Below are 20403 nucleotides of genomic sequence, written 5' to 3'. Positions count from 1 at the left end.
TGTGTGACCGGTCAACACTAGGTCACAGATGGTCTGTTGTTGTGGGTGCACTGTCTGGGACACTTCCTTCTTTGTTGTTTGTGGACTCCAAGGTATGACATCTTCGAGGCCATAAGTGACGGACGCAGGTGACTCAGTGTGCCCAACTGGTTAAACTATCTTATCTAAACATGTCGATTACTCTGTGAAACCAGTTAAACGAGAGAGAGGCGCTCCAGAGTTGACGTGGCAACCACCCGTGCAGTCAGACCGTGACTTGACTCCAAATAAACCTCCAGTGTCTGCCATCGAAGCTCCTGCTCCACCGTGTCTCCTTCCTGAGTCGGTGACTCCCACTGCATTGCTGCTACACAGAAGTTTCCATAACAATCATGCTCTTAAATCAAGCTTTGTTTGCATGCATGTTTACAAGTGTGCAGTCTTCTGTCTGGTATTTCCTTCTGGCGTAATACAGCACATATTGGTGTGTCCTTAATATGTTATTATTGAAAGGTTTGGCATATTAACATGTAGGAGGCCAGGTCCAGGAATAAAAAGCACTGGTTCACGAAGTCTCACTGCTGGCGACTGTTGAATAGGAGCAATAACCTAAAGTCAATGCTTGAACACCTGGATTGAATTATAACATGTTTAATATCATCTTACATAACATGCTAACATGCTAATACCGTTTAATATCCAGGTATAATGTGTTGAAATCCATGCCTCAATCAAAATCTATAACATGTAATGTATGATGTGTGTCATGTGCATTAAGTTAATTTAGGGTATACATCGAGGTGATATGTGTTTGTTAACATTCAGCATTCTATATACGCAGAGAGAGGAAGTGAGTTGACAAAGAAGGTGAAGTTCGACACTGATGGAGCTCTGACAGCTGACACCTTGACAGCTGGGGGCGCCAAAGCATAAAGGGAATAAATCCATCTCATTCTGACAAAAAACAAAACATATCATCCTCCATTTGACACGCAGAGTTAGATGGATCCAAAGTGGCTGGGTGAAGTGCCTCTCAGCACACCATAGGTGACACTGTTGAACCGTGCATCGAGGTGACGAGGCACACAGCAGACGGAGGAAGAGGAGCAGAGAGAGGAACAGGAAGTCAGACTGGAGGAGGAAACCAATCCAAGTTGTTTATTTTCCCACCATCCCCTTTCGCCTCATGACTGTCAGAGCTGCCACTGTGTCGAAAGACTCGTCTAAAGTGCTGGCAACACTAACGTCAGTACCCATTCTCCTCAGTGGGGGGCAATGCAAAACAGAGTGAGCATCAGTGGGAGCATCATCCGGCTGTTTCCCTTCAGCGTCTGCATGTGAGCAATAAACAAGGCGTCTTACCCATCACAAAAAGGCTGTTCATATGCTTGTGAGTGGGCCATAATAATGTATGAAAATACACAAACATTATATGTGTTTTGTTGTAGTTTTTCTTCTGCCAAGTATGGTAACAAGTGTTGCTTTGCATTAACGTCACTTAAAAACATATTTAATATTCAAAATTGGCACCACACATTTCTAAAGCATCATGTATCGGTATGTGTACTATTTGAAGCCTAATTGCTAATATGTCAGCTCTCCAACTGTCATGGGGAAAGCTTCATTATGTATTTGCATTTATAAAACGGACAAGTCAAATCAAGCAATCTGATTGGTTCTTAGCCGTGATATACTGAGCGTATACCACGGGTAGAATTGTAAGTTACTTTTCACAACAAGTCGGTATCCCTCCGCGTCTGAGAAAAACAGTATACCGTTGGGCTGAAAAGCAAACTGCCTGCCGAACCACGCCCCTTAGCTGTGATATAATGAGCATACACCACGGCCTGTCGTAAGCTATTGCTTAAATGTTTTCATTATGAGTTCCTTATATAATGATTCCTGTTACTTTGCATTTCCTTTGTAGCCTCGTCCGGATGCATAGAGCCTTTCCCTGCTCTTTAGTTGATGTTGGGAATTGTACGGTCTAGCAACCCGAGCAAATGTTCACCAGCATGGTACTACATTTTCCAAAACATTGATGAGTTATCGTAAAGCCTTTTAGGAAGCATTTAAATGCATTTTCTTTTTGCCCGGGGCATACAGCTTCACCTTTAATATTTTAGCACAAGTAGATTTACGAGTAAGCTGGAGACAAATGAACTGGAGTCTGTCGGGGAATTTATAGAAAAAATAAGGCTGTATCAAATTGCAGTTCAATGGGAAGATATAACAGTAATATCAAATAAAAATGTTGGCCCTATTACAGTACTTTTACTTGACATACTGTACTGTTAACCTCTGCACACAGCTGCAGTTCAAGTTCACGTCCTTACCGTCTACAGATAACAGAGTGATATCTGACAGATATGATATGCTTTGGTGTGTCAGACGATCTGTGGTAGAGATGCCCTTCCTTCAAAAAGAATCAGATTCCTGCATCTTCTTCTTCTCCTCCTTCTATTCCTGACACTTCTTTGTATTCTCCCTCTCTCCGGTTACAGAGCCGTGTAACCAAGGTCAAAAATGCTACCTTTCTATTTTGAGAGGAACAAATGTCATTCCTCTGATGCTACTGGCAAATGCGTACTGTTCTTATTTTATATGGTCTCTCATCCGTAAATGTCAGCGAATAACCTTTTGCTTTAGAAATGTTTTCAGTGTGAAGGAGAAAGCTCACTTTTGATATTTTGAAGAGACCCTAAGAAAACAAGTAAGCACTCAGATATGAAAGGGGGCCTTAACTGCCCTGTCGTGTGTTATACAGGTTTTAGTGCATGTAAATGGTCTGCAAAGGATACAATTGCTTTGTTTACTTCTCCACACGTCTAAGCGGTTGACCAATCACAACAGAGCAGCCATCTAACCAATCAGAGCAGACTGGGCTTTGGTTTCAGACAGAAGGGTGGTCACAGTAGAGACACTACATACAGATATGATGAACCTATAACCCATAATAGGGCCCCTTTAAAACGTTTTCAACCTGTTTGTATTTGGCTAGAATTCCCCATTAGTCTCTACTCTCTTCTACTAAATATTTCATTGTCTTTGGGTCAAGGGAGGTTGTGGCTCTCCCTTCCACTCGCAGTTTAAGCTGTTCAAATTTTCATCGGAGCTCTTTCTATCCATCTTCTAAAAACGGATTCTACACGAGCACAATGCGGGCAAAGACCAGGGGCTGTGTTTCTGAAATGGGAGAATGATGTGAGTGGTTTCTGTGGTTCTCCATAATATATGGCGCAGATCAAAATGCTGATGTACTCCTAATGATTGTAGGACGCTTTATTCGTCTGACTTTATGATATGTGGTCCTCTTTAAATTCTGCTTCAGGGGGGTTATATTTTACTTTTAAAGTTTCGGTTTGATTAATATTTTAACTAGACCGTCTTTTGCCAAATTGAGCTGAAGAAGTTATTCCGCAATGGCAGAGGGGAGTGATTCAATTTCCAATATCACTCACAGAGATACAGCGAGGAGCCAAAAGCTATTTAACACTCGTCAAAAAAACACATTGGTGGGTGGAGGGGGCGTTGGTGGGTTGATGTGAGCGGCTGTGGCAGTCCATGTAGCAGAAACTAGAAGTAGGTCATCCCCATTGACCTGACTCACACAATCATCATGCACTGCGTGTCGCTGTATGATTGTGCTGTTCCAATTCTCTCCACAGGAGGCAGAACAGAGCACACACACAGTGAGATGTTGGTATCAAGCGAAAGAGGGCAAACCATCCGCAGCTGAGCATAACCATTATCACATCTGCCTCTTGTAAAAAAATCCATAATATTTTCACATGGAATTAAACTGAAGGTGGCAAGACTTTTAAGAAACAATTTAATACATTTACAGCACAGGTGTTCCAAATGTGTGGCACAAACATCTCTTACTTTCACAGCAGTGCTCCATTATTGAAGTATTTTGTGAACTCCGCATAAATGATTGAAACTGTTCCTGAATTATAAAACACAACCTTGTTTTTTCTTTCTCTTTTTTAAAAACGTCCCCACTCTTCATAGTGTACAACATCTAAACATTTCCACACGTTGTTTAGCTCTCTTTCTGTCGAAGAATTTGAAAGAACCCTCAACCGCTTATGGGATTTGATCTGCTTTCATAGCAGCAGCGGATAGCCCGCATGGAGAGATTAACCTCGCCCTCACCGAGTCGTGGAGAACACGTTGTCTTTTCAGGGTCACGCTCTCCGGCCCAAGGTCAAAGCAATGTTCCTTGCAGATTTATATTTTGCTCGGAAGCAAGAATGTTATCGTTCAGCACACAGATGCAGCCAAGCAGAAAGTGCTCCCTGGCATGTGGAGCGAAATATTATTCTGAAGCATTTCGTTGATGAATATTTGTCTTTGGCACTGCTTGTAGGAAGTAAATTGTGCCACCCAAGTGCTGGAAGAAATTAATTAAAAGTCGTCTACACTGCATATCGGAGCGCAATGAAAAAACTTTAAAAAACTACACTTTTAGGTAGTGTTTGAAGTTAAAATCAAAGGAGAATTATATTTAAATCTCCCTCATCTCCTCACATCTCATCTCCTCTCCTCTGCCCTGTACAGTTAACTAGACACACACACAAACACATTATGTCTTTGTCTGATTCCAGTCACCCCGCCATGTTGATCGCTAATCCACTTCCTACCACACTATAGCCGTGACCAATGGTGGCCTTTCATGTTGCGAAGCGGTCAGTCACAGCTAACGGGATTGGCTGGTCGCGGCCAGGGATGCCGAGGCTATTAGTGATTATGATAAAGGGTGACATTTGTGATTTGCTGTGTGTGTTTGTGTGTGTGTGGCAGCGTCTGTCTGGACTCTTGCTTGTGTGACCCAGATTGTGTGTGGAGCTGCATGGGAAATGAGATGTGATGTTTGGGGACAAGAGATTATACAGAAGGGGACAACAACAAGGCTGGTGATGTCAAGGACGTATTGAATCAGGGTCAATAATCTCCACACCCCATGACACACACACACACACACACACACACACACACACACACACACACACGGAGGGAGGAGTGTGAGAGATGGACATTTAAGTGCTTGTTGTATCTTGAATAATGAAGGTGGCTGTGTCTGATACTGAAAAGACAAACGTTTGATACTTATTTGTTTATTTTAGTCTTTATTTAAACATGTGCCAAGGGGGGGTTTAGATAAAGTGCTGCCTTGGATGATGGAGTAATAACTGATGAGCATACTCGATATATTTTTTTTCAGACACATTTAGTTAACGCCTCCCTCTGTGATCACAATTATTCTATAATGTTGCCTCAACATATGTGCTTGGGATCCCCTGGTGGAGATGAAGGTGATTAAACAGCGGTAATTCCCCAAAGTGCTAAATTATCATCGCGACTCTGATTGGATAATGACATTTTTTCAGCATTAAAGCGGCCCCAGAGAGCTGGCAGACGAGGTGAGCTACTTAATGCATATACACACATCAGTAGTGGGATGAATATAAATATATATGCTGCAAAGACAGTCATGCAACAAGTTAACTTCAAAGTATTTTAATGTTGTTATTGACACCTGTTTTTGTATCTCTTTCTTTAATTGATTTACTGTTTATGTTATTCGTGTGTATTGTTTTATTTATTTATCATTCTTAACATTATTGTTGTGCATTTCATAATTTTAAAATGTTTCTTTAGATTTTTTTGAATGTAATTTTCAATGTATGTATTATTCTTTACATTATAGATGTTGTTTTTTTCTTGATTCAGTATTCTCTTCAATTAAAAAAATGTAACTTGTTGAAATACTTAATATAAAGTGTTCAAATCCCCACTTACTCAGTCAAAATGGAAGAGGGTTTATATGGAGCTAAGAATAAGAAAATAAGGTCTCAATTATGTTGAGACACATCTTGATGATATAGGAACTTTCTTAAGAGTTGCTGTTGAGTGGAATGTCCTTTGAAAGCTGCTTCTCTGCACATGTGACCTCAGTTTAACCTGAGCATGTCTACAATGACCCTGCTTCATCGAGCACCTTCATACCAAAACACCCACCATATGGACGGCTTTGGAATATGCTTACAATTACACAGGCTTTTGAAGCGTGCATTTTTGGAGTATGACTTCTCAGAGTGAAGTGAGACTCGACATGATCTGTGTTTACATTAAATCTGAAGGGAAGGAATGTCAAAAACACACATACGATGATTTTGAGTTTGCGAGGCCCCTCGAGTGGCAGATCTTCCAAAAGGATGTGACCTGACTTTTTGAACATCTGCCCGTCTGCAGCAGATTACCCCAAAAGCCTTGATGCGTATCAAATGGCTGCGACATAGCTTCAAACTCGCAATCTGGTGTGGGAAATGACTAACACCGAGCTGCGTGTGGCACCTGTGAAGGTTGCTTGTCAGGCAGAGCCGTTGGTTCCAAAGGGAAAGCTGTAAAAGGTCGTGTTTTTATCAAATAAGTCAAAGGATGTGAGCTTTGTTTGGCCAGTTGGAGGACAGTCTTCAATGCAGAGTGGTGAGTTAAGGGTTACACTTTGAATATGACACAAAAGGCAACTTTTTAGCACTAAAAAAGCAAACAAATGTAGATATATACGACAAATGGCACCAGAAACAAGCCTACTAAGGACTTTGAATTGCCTTGTGTTGAAAAGTGCTTTATAAATAAACTTGCCTTGCCTTACTACAGCACACTGTAGGAAAAAAACTGAGGAATCACTTATCCTCACCACAGGACTGCGTACGCTGCCAAGTCCCACAAAACCGATTTTTACTCATTGTCACAAGTTTCCATGGCAACATTGCACTCATCTTATGCGGTTGGTGATTAAAGAACGCACTGGGGTGAATAAAATGAACTGGAGTGGAAGTAGGGGGGGAGGAAGAGAGGGAAAAAGTATTCCAGTCTGTCTTTGTCCTTTTCTTTTTTTGAAGGATGTTTAGATAGCAATTAGCAGTTATCCCCTCCAGCGTCTGAGGTGGGAGACTGCCGACACTTTGAAGATCAAATTAACCAATTAGGGGGAGATACGAGTCTGAGTTACACCTCCCTATTTTAACATGTAAAATAGCAGATAGCAGGATATTTAGAGGGCAACATGGGGGCTAATGCTATCAGCAACCAACAACAAGGTTTTTTTGTTGTTCTCGTGATTACGGCAACAACACCCAAGAGGGCACCTTTCCCCCTCCCAAGCCTAAACAAAGTGACAGATGTGCCCCACTCAGGAAGAGACATGACGATACAGCCAGGGCTATATCTGTCTACGTGGTTCCCACAGTCAATCTTCAGGTTTAAAAACAGAAGGATGCGAGAGCTGAGATGATTGCACGCCCAGGCTGACAATGCCACTAAAAAGTGTCGGGGGAAACAGGAAAAGAAACAATACTATTGTTGCTATATCGGTCGGTGTCGTGACAACTACCAACAAAACATCAGACATAGCCTTCCTTGTCTGTTTTTCAAAACAAATGTGCCTGCAAGCTTTTCTTTTATTTAAAGAACTTTGTTTAAGACCCATATGTGATCTAAACACTCACTGTAGGTCAAATCTGGTTAATTTTGTGACAGATTTGAGACTTTCAATGTACTTTTAGTCCAGAATGTTGCATTATTTTGGACTGAAATCTTAAGAAGTTGCCACGAAAGTTGCACAAGTTTATTTTAATCGCATCCTCCCTTAAACTAGTCCCTTAAATCACAGTCCCAGCATAGTGGCCTCGCTTCCTTCAGTTTCTCATTATCCGACAGATCGGACACTGAACCTGGATTTCCTTGATCCGTGTGACCCGGAGCAGGTGAACAGGGATCAGTGGCACTGAGCCTGTGGCAGCCAGCTGTCACACACACACGCTTCAGCGCCCACATGACGCATGCACACACACTTGCATTGTTACTGTACACTCATGAACACGCCTCAGCACACAGGAGAGGCTGTGAAACGGAATAATCTGACATCTGGGTGGTTCCTTTCAACTGACGGAGTGGATGTATGAGCATAACGCTGTGTCACAATCACATACACATTGCAAACATTAGAAACAACTTTCCCCTTAACTGTTAAATAACACTGTCAGACGTCCTGCCTCTTAAGTGCATAAAAGACCATTCAGGACCTTTTTAAAGTCACGCACACACACACACAGCACTCTGAAGTACACACACATGTTAAGCATCCCTCAAGGCGCTGTCTTCCATCTTTATGTATCTTGGGCTTTAAGCAAGCACCAAAACACAGTGATTCCTTGAAATTAGGTCACGCAAAACAGACTCTCATATACGACCTACCCCAACCCCCACCCCCACACACACACATAATTGGATGTGTGTGTTGGGTCAATATCTGAAAGTGTCACAATCCATACCAGTGAATCTTCCATTTTCACTCAAACACAACCATTTCCAAAAATCCAAACAATTCAGCATCAAGCTAAGTTATTCCACTTTTCAGGGAATAAACATGGAGGATGAAACAGAAAATTAAAGTTCTTTACATAACTAAACTTGCTCTGAACTCCAGGACTCATTCATAACTCATTGTTGAAAATCTACATTTGGTTACTACAGAAGTTTCTCCCTGACCATGATACAGATGGCTCCACAGCTTTCATTGGCTGCGTCCCGAAGCCACTGCTCTATCATTATCATTCCTGTATTGCTGGCACTCAAAGGTCCCATTCCTCATTCCCACTGAGAATAAAACCTGAGACGGAGGGTGAAAGCATGCGGGAATCCCCCAGGGACACACACACTTAAGGAAACTAAAAAAGCACACAAACTCCCCCAGAGACAGGCCCTGTGTACAGTCTGCGAAAGGACACACAAACCCTCCTCTTACCTTCCACATGATTAAAATCCTCCACAAACAAAGTGAAAAAAGAGAGGAAGAGAGAGAGACGTGGGGAGAGAGGAGGCTATCTTTGGCTCTCTCTCTGCTCTGTGGGACGCAGCAGACGCAGCGGCGAGCGGAGAACCTGGGAGCCAGCGAGGATGTGGATCTGTCTCCGTGGCTGTGTCATCACCTCTCATGTCATGTTTCCTCCCCTGCCTGTGTAAGCCTTTCCATCCTGACCCGGCAGGGAGAGAGAAAGAGAGAGGGAGAGAGCAAACCACCCCCATCTCTATCTCCCCTCCTCCTCCTCCTCCTCCTCCTCATGTCCATCCCTCCCTCTCTGTGTCCCTGTATTCAAATCTGCCAGTAGGCTGCCCTGCCATTAAGTAGGCCAATCACTGAGCCACCGGGGGCGGAGTCTGGCCCGGCTGTGTGCATGTGTGTGAGTTTGCAGCCATATGTGAGTAAGTGTGTGTGCATGTCCTTGCTTAAACACTGGCTTGCATGCATATGTGGACACGTGTGTGTGTACACATCCAAAGCCAGGTTACATCATGCTTCGATTAAAAGGACCTCACCGTGATCTGAACGCCTTGTTCCGCTGTGGCTCACATCTGCCGTTGTGTTTTATGCCCAGCAGGAACAAATAAAGCACAGCCCCTCCCCAAGTCCTCCCATTCAGTTCAGTGAAATTCAAGCATGTCTTTCCTGTTTGGTGCAATCTCATCGAGTTTAACTTTTCCAGCAGTTGCAGATACACCCTGTTTGCAATTTGAAATGGCTCTGCTCTGTATGCATTACCCACATTGGAGCCATGGCATCCATTTTCCGTGTAGAGGGTGGGACAATTCCGTCGAACAGAAGGCTCGTGTCACATCTTTAAAAGGCTGGGTTGAAAAACACTACTGGGGTGGAAATGACCTGCTATAAGGGTGGATTTAGAATAGTTCTCGCCCTTGATGAATACAAAAAGAGAGTCATCAAAGATATACTAACAATTTTCCGACTCGGCAAAAGTGTTCACGCCAATGCAAGTTGTTCACAGACGTGAAACATAGATTTTTATAAAAGCTCAAGCCGAAGTTGGATTTATATCACCACAAAAACCAATGACAGCAACTCCCAACTGTCTATATAATAAGCCTCTTTCAAGTGGATGGATCTCTGCAGTTGAAGGTATTCAACTATTTTGAGATGTTACTGTATCCTTCATCTGCCTCCACTTTTGCGTCCGTGACACGTCCCCAGCATCAATTCAGTCTCTGTAATTTTGAATGTCCCTCCCCTGTCTCCCCTTCTACCTTGAAACCTCAGCTGTTTTGGCCGCTTCTTGTTTAAAAAAAAAACAACTCCCTTTATTTATGCGGCCCACAAGGAAAGCAGCTTAAATTAATCTCTAGTCAGTCATTCAGCCTCCCACACAAAGCACTCTGCCCAGCCAAACTGAGTGCAAAGTCTGATCAGCAGTGCTCAGCTCTCTCGCTCCAAACGATACATAGTCTCTGACGTAATACGTAGTTTATACATCTCTCTTGTACGGCCACTCCTCGAGTATGGGAATGTCGCTTGGTCCCCCATGTACAAAAGGGATGCTGAGCTCATCGAGAAAATACAGAGAAGGGCAACGAAGCTGGTTCCAGATCTAAAGGACTGTAGTGCCAGGAAAAGGGAGTCGGAGGCGGTGTATTAAGAACAGAGTTCCAATCTTTATTAGCCATTAATAACAGAGAGGTTATCCCATCAACTGCTCTGCTTGACGAGCTAGCAGGAATGGAAGCTAACACTACAGGTGTTCCCACTAAAGGGTCCGTGTGGCAACACAATACGAGAGGTGAATTATGTCCAATAACGTGTGACCACACAAGCCCCCCCAGAATTCACGTGTAAACAAAATCCGTAGGGCGGGGAGGAACAATACGCCTGCCCCCACGAGACCTGCGCACCGGAGTCGGTACAGCGACCTCCGCCCGTGTGGCCCGTGACAGAGGAGGGACCGGAAACAACAGGTCCACACTCCCTGACAGGAATCAAAGCCGGGGGTCAGCCCCATCTCGGCCGCCGAGCCAGCACCACCGGCCGGTCCACGTCCAAGTGAGCAGCCTTCACCCGGTAGAACACTGCAGATGTTCCTTAGGTGCGGTCCTCAGGCCCAGCATCACCCAGGGCAGCTTGTCGACCCAGTTACCGTCCGTAAGGCCCGCCTTGAGGGCCGCCTTCATGGAGCGATGAAAGCGCTCGCAGAGGCCGTTAGCCTGAGGGTAGTAAGCGGTAGTCCTGTGCAGCTTAACCCCCAAACCGCCTTCCACAGCGTTCCAGAGCTCGGACGTGAACTGAGAGCCCCTGTCTGAGGAAATGTCTGACGGGGTGCCAAAACGACACACCCACGTTGCAATGAAGGCCCGGGCAACGTCTGCGGCTGATGTTGAAACGAGCGGAACCGCCTCCGGCCAACGGGTCGTTCTGTCCACCATGGTGAGGAGGTAGGAAAACCCCTGAGAGGAAGGCAACGGACCAACCAGGTCAATGTTGACGTGATCAAACCTCCTCTCAGGCACCAGGAAACGCTCCAACGGGGCCTTCGTGTGACGGTGCACCTTAGCGCGTTGACAAGCCACGCACTCCCTGGCCCAAGTCCTCACGTCCCTTTTCAGTCCTTGCCAAACAAACTTCGCCACTACCAAACGCACCGAAGGTTTAACGCCGGGGTGTGACAGGCCGTGCACAGCCGCGAACGCAGGACGCCTCCAGCTGGCAGGGACGACAGGCCGCGCCAGGCCCGTAGAGATGTCACACAGGAGAGTAATGCCGATTCCATCAGGTGCTGGAACGTCTGAGCGGCATTCTTGAGTCCAAAAGGCATCCGCAGGAACTCAAAAAGTCCAAAAGGCGGTATCACTGCTGTCTTGGGAATGTCCAGGGGGTGCATGGGCACCTGGTGGTATCCACGCACCAGGTCCACCTTGGAAAACACCCCTGTACCGGCCAGATGCGCCGAAAAGTCCTGAATGTGCGGCACCGGATAGCGGTCAGGCGTAGTGGCGTCGTGAGTCAGCAGTAATCCCCGCACGGGCGGAACCTGCCGTTCGGTTTGGGGACGACGTGCAGGGGGGAAGCCCGAGGACTGTCGGAGCGGCGGACAATGCCCAGGCGCTCCATGGTTGCGAACTCCGCCCTCACTACAGCCAGCTTAGAAGGGTTCAACCGCCGGGCCCTGGCGTAGACAGCAGGCCCCCCCGGTAGTGACGTGGTGCTCCACGCCATGCTTGGTGGTAAGCGCCGAGAAGGTGGGCAGCGACAGGTCTGGAAACTCGGCCAACAGTCTGAGAAACGTGTCTGCCCCCGACAGCGAGCCTGACAGCCCGTCGTACGCTGCGCTGCTAAGTGTGCACACGAGGGAAGAAAACGTTAAGGCATCAACCAAACGCCTATTCTTAACGTCCACTAAGAGTCCTTGAGCACACAAAAAATCCGCTCCGAGGAGGGGAAAAGAAATGTCCGCTGTGACAAAATCCCAGCTGAAACGCTGTTCTCCGATGCACAGACACATAGGCCTCACGCCGTACGTGCGAATGGGACCGCCGTTAGCCGTCGTCAATCGCGGTCTGTGCCCCCCATGGGCGACGTCTTCACTCGACGCAGGTGGGCCGCTGAGCGTCGCGGCTAACGTCTCTGCACCGGGCTGTTGTGTAGCCAGGAAAAAACGATCTGCTTCCTCAGCCAAGGCACGGGGCTCCATGGCAGGCGTGTTGGCCAGCGCCGTCTGGACCCGGGGAGGCAAGTGACGCAGGAAAATCTCCGTGAATCTTCCCCCCCTAGCAGATTTAGCATTTTCTCCATTAGCTGGGATGGCTTGCTGTCTCCTAGGCCTTGAATGTCAAGTAACTGGCGGGCCCTCTCCTTAGCAGATAAGCTAAATGTCTTAAGGAGAAGGGCCTTAATCGCCTCGTATTTGCCATGATGTGGGGGGGCTGCGATGAATCCCACCAACCTGGATGACGCAGAGCTGCCCAGCGCTGCTACCACATGGTAGTATTTCAGGTCCCCGTCACGGACCTGTCGGCAGGCGAAGTGCGCCTCCACATGTGCGAACCATGCCTCCGCGGCGTGCTCCCAGAATTCCGGCAGCTTTACGAACACATCGCGTTCAGCCATGCTCGTTAATTTTCCGGAAAAATTCTCGGAAACGTCGGGGTCACCAGTGTAGTGCCAGGAAAAGGGAGTCGGAGGCGGTGTATTAAGAACAGAGTTCCAATCTTTATTAGCCATTAATAACAGAGAGGTTATCCCATCAACTGCTCTGCTTGAGGAGCTAGCAAGAATGGAAGCTAACGCTACAGGTGTTCCCACTAAAGGGTCCGTGTGGCAACACAATACGAGAGGTGAATTATGTCCAATAACGTGTCACCACAGGACCTACCATATCAAGAACGACTGCAAAGTCTTAAAATCCCGAGTATGTATTATAGAAGGGCGAGGGAAAATATGATCGAAGTTTTCAAATATCTCCACAACATCTACTAGGGGTGTAACGGTATCCGTATTCGTCCCGTACCGTCACGGTTCGGACGTCACGGTTCGGCACATGCAGTTACACGACGAATATGCCTTTTTTTTACGAGTGGGAAAAAAGTCTGTCATTCAGGGCAGTATCCACTACACTATATATAATCCAGGGGGCGGTATTGCGCCTAAAAGCTGTTTGCCAGCCGCCCTTAAACAACAAATGAAGAACAAGAAGAAACACAACAACAAAACGAACAAAATACAAGAAGAAGAAAAGTTAGTATGGTGAGTTCAGATAACACACAGGAGCTAGAACCCACCTGCTTCTTTTAAATCAGCTGTGTGGGAACATTTCGGGTTCCCTGTGGACTACAATAACGATGAAGTGCGCGAGTGGTGGATCGGACGAGGACGGTGTGTCGCCATTGTTCTACAGCGGTGCGGTATGCTAATGGTAACACACGCCAAACATGCTAAATCATATCAGAAGGCATCACCCAGATTTGCCAATCACCGGAGCCTGGCAAAAGACAACAGCAGGTCAACAGCTGATCCCCGCTGTTTTTAAGAAGCCAATAGACATGAAAGCCGTGAAACCAAAATAAATAACGGAAGCTTTTGGCATATGTTTTTCAACGACTTTGCGCTCTTGAAACACTTTCTTATTATTTATGATGTAATATTTTCAAGACATCCTTTTTAGTTTTACAGCTTGATGAAACCTTTTTGTTTGACATCAGCCATTATAGATAATATGGCCATCTGAGTGTGTGGTACTGTTTGTTTTTAACTGTTTAATACAGTTAATTATTCAAAATGTCAGAGTTCCTTATTTTTAAACTGAAACTTGCACTACTGTTCAAAAATAAATAACAACAAACCTGGAATTATGCATTTGGGACTTTTTTTTGCTTTTTCTTGTTGTACCGAACCGTGACCTCCAAACCGAGGTACGAACCGAACCGTGACTTCTGTGAACCGTTACACCCCTAACATCTACAAAACATCATGCCCACTACAACGGGATTATAACACCAGGACTCGTGGACACTGCCTCAAGTTGAAGAAACAGTACTCAAGACTGGCTATCCGCCGCAGCTTTTTCAGCCTGCGTGTGGTTGACTTGTGGAATGATCTGCCAGAAAGCGTTGTCACATCCAAGACGGTTAACTGTCTCAAATCCCGCCTCGACCATTACTGGTCAAACATCACCTTCACTTTGGACTCTGTGACTGTTGCCAGCATCCATAGTAAATAAAGAATCAGTGATCTACTTATTTATTTATGAGCGACTAAAAGCCGTATCCTATTGTTTGATTGATATTGATATTGATTGATACCTCACGGTCATGTCTGATTCACGGAGGATGCTGCTCTTAGTCCTGCCAATTGTGCATAACGGAAACAAGCGTGAAGCCAAAAAAAGAATTGTCAGAGCTAACCATTATTTAGGACTTTATAGAGTGTGTGTGATGGGTTAGAAATGGGACTCGAAGCTTTGAAATCTATTCGTTGGTCGCTAGATCCCAAATAATCCCCAACATTTTGCTGTTGGGAAGTGAGTCATGTAGTTGGACGTTTAGAACATTGCAGAGGACTATGGGTTAACTGCATCCTGTATCCTAGAATGCAGGATCCTATAGAAGTTTTTGGAAAACAAAGAGACGTTTTATGCATTACATTTAAACAGTTTGTTTAGGTTTGATTCGTTTTAGAAAGTGTTTCCAAACTTAAATGCACCTTTTAATAGATATAGATAAAGTGCTTTAGACGACGTATAAGGTACATTTAAAGTTATTTTTGATTAAGTGAATACAGTGAAAATGTAGTCTTCTTAGATCTCCCTAATTCCATTGATTTCCATTGATCATGGTCATGAGCAGTGGTGTGGATGCTATTTATTGTTAACTTGTATCATGGGTGGACTGTTAGTATCCTTTGTGTGACGCAGTGTGTGCCTACAATTGGTCCATGTACAGATTTGGTGTGTGTATGTGTGTGTGCTGTGGCGGGGAGTGTCTGGCAGTTGGAGTGGGATCAGTCGAGGTGAGGCTGCTTCTTAAGAATGCACTTCTGGAAAAGGACAAGGAAAAAGTTTCCAACTCTGGTCAGTTCCCTGCGAGAGTAAGACCACTGGCTTTGTGAACACTGCTAGATCCCCAAGAAGGGGATATATAAGATATATATAAAATATAAGCACACACACTAGTCTATTCTATAAGATTATTATTATGGTGGATGGATCTAAAAGGCTGAATTCATTAACAACGTTTTTAGTTTGTAATTGATATTTGTGGGCTTGCTTTTGAAATACTAGAAATTAAATTAATTATAATTGTTAGTTTTACAATAGCTGCAAGGCAAAGGCAAGTATAATCAAAAATCACTAGTTGGTAAGATGTGTCTTTATGCATCGTGTTCTGCTATAGAGACATTTTTACACAAAATGGGTGGAGGCCTTTTTCAAGAATGCAAAGTCTCCTTACTTTCCATATTGAATGCTACCCTTTTAAGGATGATGTCATTAAGATCTGGGAAGAGACACCCCACGAATACAGTGTTTGCACTAAGTTTGGTGACCCTATTAGCACAGCAGTAAGCATGTGCAAATAAAACTCAACTCTTTGGAAGTTGGAGACCTTGTACAGGTATCTCTTGTAAGTTTATTTTGTGTTTAATCCCAATGGGACTTCCTGGTACCATAAGCTTGAATAAAACCTTCTTTCCCTGCAGGGAGACAGCCATGCACACACAAAGTAGATATAGATACTGCAAAGTGGTTACATTTCCCCAAAGTTGGAGGTTATCCAGCCGCACTCTTCAGAATGAAAGCACACAGATGCAAAGCCTCTTCATTCATTCAAGTCTCATCAGCCTCCGTGCTGAAGCTTTTCCAGGCGTCCTCTACGTCAACACCGCAAAGTCGAGTTTTTCACCTTGAACTACATGTTCCCGCCTTGCTCCGGGTGATATTTCAGTGTTAGCTTCAAATGACATTGTGCGAGTACAGACTTGAGTATTGAGTTCAGCCGTAATTTTTTATTTTTGAGGAGAAAATGTACATTGATCAATTGAAGCCAAAAGAAAACGTAATACCAGGAAGATGATGTTGCAGTTATTTGGCATACTTTATCATGATTTTCACTTGAAATGGCACAAGATAAATCAAGCAAAGAGACGATAAAACAGGCTGTAAAACAAAAGCTCAGCTATGGAAATAAAGCCTCTTTTAAACTACTTTTTTATCGTTTGCTTTACATAAACTGCTTTGTGTGCAATGTGGGGGGGAAAACCTCCTCTCGCTCTTGATTCCCAACCTCCCTATGACCGCTCTGTGAGTTTAGGAAAGCTGGTCTCGGCTGACTTTAAAGAGGTCTTATTTTTAACAACCAGGAATGAGTGGAATGTGGTGGAGTCCGTCTCTTCTCTCGGGGTGAGACCATTTCAGGGATAAAGCAAGACGGGGTTAGGACCAGGACCTTTGGAGAGGTCACCGACGCTGTGGGTAGTCTGGGATTGTGGGATTTTACATCACACGTGTGCAAATAGACACGTGACCACAACACACCGGGTTTAGTCAGTCCCCAACACACAGGGTTTAGTCAGTCCCCAACACACAGGGTTTAGTCAGTCCCCTCTAGGTTTAATTTGTGCAAAAGGACACATCCATGCATATGCATTACGTATATCCATGAGCTCCATCTTCAAGAGGCATCTTTACGACTTAGATATACAGTGTCTTAAAACCCCTCCCAGTTGCTGATCACTATCTTGGACAGTACATTAGATATGCATTGATTTTGCATGCCTCGTGGGAGGCTGGGAGCCGGTCTTGCATACATTTGAGTGCTTTAGTGTCTCCCTTTGGCGCCCTGACTACATTTGTTTTTTACTCATTTAAAGTTTGGGCACTTTCGTGAAATGCAAAACAGATCTACCCTCTCACTGACCTCTGGCCTTTTGAACTAAGTTGACATGCGGGCAGTAAAGCGTGGCTTCAATCAGAGAGGAGAAGATGCAGCTGGTGCCAGCCGGACAGAGACTCTGCGGCTTTAGATTATGTTGTAGAGTTTACGAGCTATCTGTCTCCGTCAAGTGAAATCAGGGAGTAAACAGATCTAATCAGGGACAAACTAATACAGAAAGGCCCCCGAAACAGGTTTAAGAGAGGAACAGAGGGGGAGGGGCAGCCATGCAGACAGATGAAGAGATACAGAGGGGGGAGCAGGAGATAAAGTCGTGATAAACATCAAATAACGCTCCACTACTTCCTCTGAAGTGGATGTTTTTGGTAGAAGAGAAGTGATCAGATGTAAATGGCTTTACTAGGAGTCACTTTAATTAGTGTAGTTTTGGTGAACTGAACGTGTGTGTGTGTGTGTGTGTGTGTGTGTGTGTGTGTGTGTGTGTGTGTGTGTGTGTGTGTGTGTGTGTGTGTGTGTGTGTGTGTGTGTGTGTGTGTGTGTGTGTGTGTGTGTGTGTGTGTGTGTGTGTGTGTGTGTGTGTGTGTGTGTGTGTGTGTGTGTGTGTGTGTGTCTGTGTGTGTGTGTGTGTGTGTGTGTGTGTGTGTGTGTGTGTGTGTGTGTGTGTGTGTGTGTGTGTGTGTGTGTGTGTGTGTGTGTGTGTGTGTGTGTGTGTGTGTAATCGTGTCCATCTGGGTACGTGAACTGTCCGTCAAACCTGGCAAACATCCCCTCCGGTGATTCAAGAGTACAGACAATGAGATGCTCTTAAGAAACGGAAGCATTGTGCAGATTATTTCAAATGCCATTGTGAGTCAGAGAATTCAAAAAAGGCGATCAACGGAAATATTTTTTGATTCACTGCCGTTTGTGAATATAACAACGAACATGAGGCAATCGAGTTCAACGTGAGTAATGATAAACTGAATCTTCACTCTGCCGGCTCCTTTTGACTAGGACATCAAAGTGGATGTGATAAAAACAGCATCCTCCAAAGCGATAAAGAAGAGCCATTTCCTGTCACATTTTATGACAAAGCTGAGAGCATCCAGTAGCCATTTTTGGACATTATACATGCATACCAACAACCACTCACACACACACACTCACATAACTAGGTCCATTGCCTGAATCTGACACATTCACCAGCAGCAATGGCTCAAGGTCGTCCTCTGGCCAAACACATGAAGCACAGGGACACTTCAATGGCCAAGAGCACACACAAAAATACTGATAAACATACTCACAGATGGACTCACACACATAAACACTTGGATATATATATATATGTGTATATATATATATATGCCTGTCAGACAGCATCATCATTAGCTGCCAGCAGAGCCAATGTGTCCTCAAACTGTCACGGAAAGGAGTCACATCCTCTCTGCTCGACCTCCACCCAAACCAACACCAGCTAGCACACCATGACAACGTTATCTAATCCCAATGAAAAACACCTGATATCCTAAAACAACGAGCTTGTGATTTCATTATGTTTCTTATATTGAGAGGGGGAAAAGAAGGTAGGAAGGTTTAATTCCAGGTCAGGTCTCATTCCGGATGTTCCCAGCTCCTAAAATACATTCTCTAATCAAAGTTAATTAAAAAATGTGCAGAAATGAGAGATAAGTGTACATGCTACTGTTTAACATTACCAAAGCTAATATCATATCAAGACTAACATGAGATAATTGCACACCCACTGCATTTAATAAGCCTCTGGATATCATGCAGCGTGTGGGAAGCATGAGGCGACCACCACTGTGACACACAGCTGAGTTTGTCTTCAAGCTAATGTGCTATTTCAGGCGTCACTGCATTATCTATTAAAAAGCTCACACAGAGAAAGTGCAGCAGAGCCGCCCGGCTGTGTCGAGTGAAATAATGGTGTGATGAAGCAAAAATAAAACAACCTTCTTATTGTTGAGCCCAGAGTGAAAGCTTATCATTCGGGTCTCATAGTCTCCCGTGAAGGATGGTCATATTCAAATTCAATTCCTAATTATGTGCAAATGTGAAACCCTCCAATTAGTGCATGAACATTCTTTCCCACAATGCTCTGCTTGTGTTTTGCACCCAGTCACCGTACCATTTGTCTCTGGAAGTTGTGTAACTCCTGAACCTCCTGAATAGAGGTCAGCTCAGGCTCACTTCATCAAGAACAGCAGAAGCTCTTGTTATTGTCTTTATAAAAATACATTTTTATTCTGACTATTCATACGTGGGTGGGAGAAGACTGTTCAGTAGCACTTGTGGCCTTTCAGGGTGAACCTTTCTCGATGAGTCAATCCGCCGAGCCTGAAACTGCTCCAGCTGCGACACAGATTCCTACCGTGTGCGCAGAAATGCATTGATCATACCATACCACACTTTGGGTGGCTCTACTTTTTCATTTGGAGCCCTGAAGGAGGCAATAGGAAATACTATTTGATAGCAAGCCGTTATTTTAAAGGCATATACTGCTGCTACACCCTGTGGTGATAACAAATTGACTTTTTCCCAGTTGTGCCAAATGACAGTGTGAAGCATGAATAAGTTATAAGTGAATGTCAGCCTCTCCGACCTCCCTTTCTCCAGTCCCTGCAGTGTGTGTGTGTGTGTGTGTGTGTGTATGTGTGTGTACCGTGTGTGTGTGTGTGCTAAATGTAATGCTATGGTTAATGTACTATAGTTCAGCTTGGCAGTGAGGAAATATTCAGATTTATGGGCCTGCCATCACCTGTCACAGGGAGAGTGCACACACTCACACAGGAGAAGCAGGAAGTGGGAACATCTCACTTTGCTTATACTGAATGTGAAAGCTTGTACGGCCATAAAAAGAATCCGAGATGTAAGCGGGGAATACAGATGACTGTGGAAGTCGGTGAGAGGAATCCAAAGCGGGAACATTAATCAAAGTGTATGCATTTTGTATGAAGGTGGGGAGGGGGCTTCGTACAGTGATGGCAGGGGGACTACAGTATAAGACAGCCATGAATTATAAATGGAATAAATGATGGTCCCAGTTGGATCATTAATAGTTTGAAATATTTAGCACTGTATGCAAGCCCAGGTGTGATTTTAATCATCTTAAATGATCTGCTTAGCAGGTGTACAGCTGTTTGAAGGCATGTGAGAGCCAAATGTAAAACCAAAGAATGAAACATG

General features: G+C 44.6%; 2 protein-coding genes across 3 annotated transcripts in view; one reads left to right on the top strand and one right to left on the bottom strand.

The window, feature by feature from the left end:
- The window catches only part of LOC117459707 (MSL complex subunit 3-like), a 153747-nt gene that overhangs the window by 29122 nt on the left and 104222 nt on the right, over positions 1-20403 (top strand). The window lies entirely within an intron of this gene.
- The window catches only part of LOC117459648 (E3 ubiquitin-protein ligase Midline-1-like), a 52268-nt gene that overhangs the window by 24948 nt on the left and 6917 nt on the right, over positions 1-20403 (bottom strand). Inside the window, exon 1 of one of the 2 annotated variants that reach the window (XM_034100679.1) lies at positions 8795-9029. The exons of the other annotated variant lie outside the window; for it this stretch is intronic. The gene's annotated coding sequence lies outside the window, so the exon portion shown is untranslated. Of the gene's footprint in view, positions 1-8794; positions 9030-20403 lie in introns of those variants that run through there. 2 annotated transcript variants of the gene reach the window in all.

Source organism: Pseudochaenichthys georgianus, chromosome 2 (assembly GCF_902827115.2).
Source record: "Pseudochaenichthys georgianus chromosome 2, fPseGeo1.2, whole genome shotgun sequence".
NCBI classification, from domain to species: Eukaryota; Metazoa; Chordata; class Actinopteri; order Perciformes; family Channichthyidae; genus Pseudochaenichthys; species Pseudochaenichthys georgianus.
Note: the sequence above shows the minus strand (reverse complement) of the source record. Positions and strands in the feature narration are given on the sequence as shown.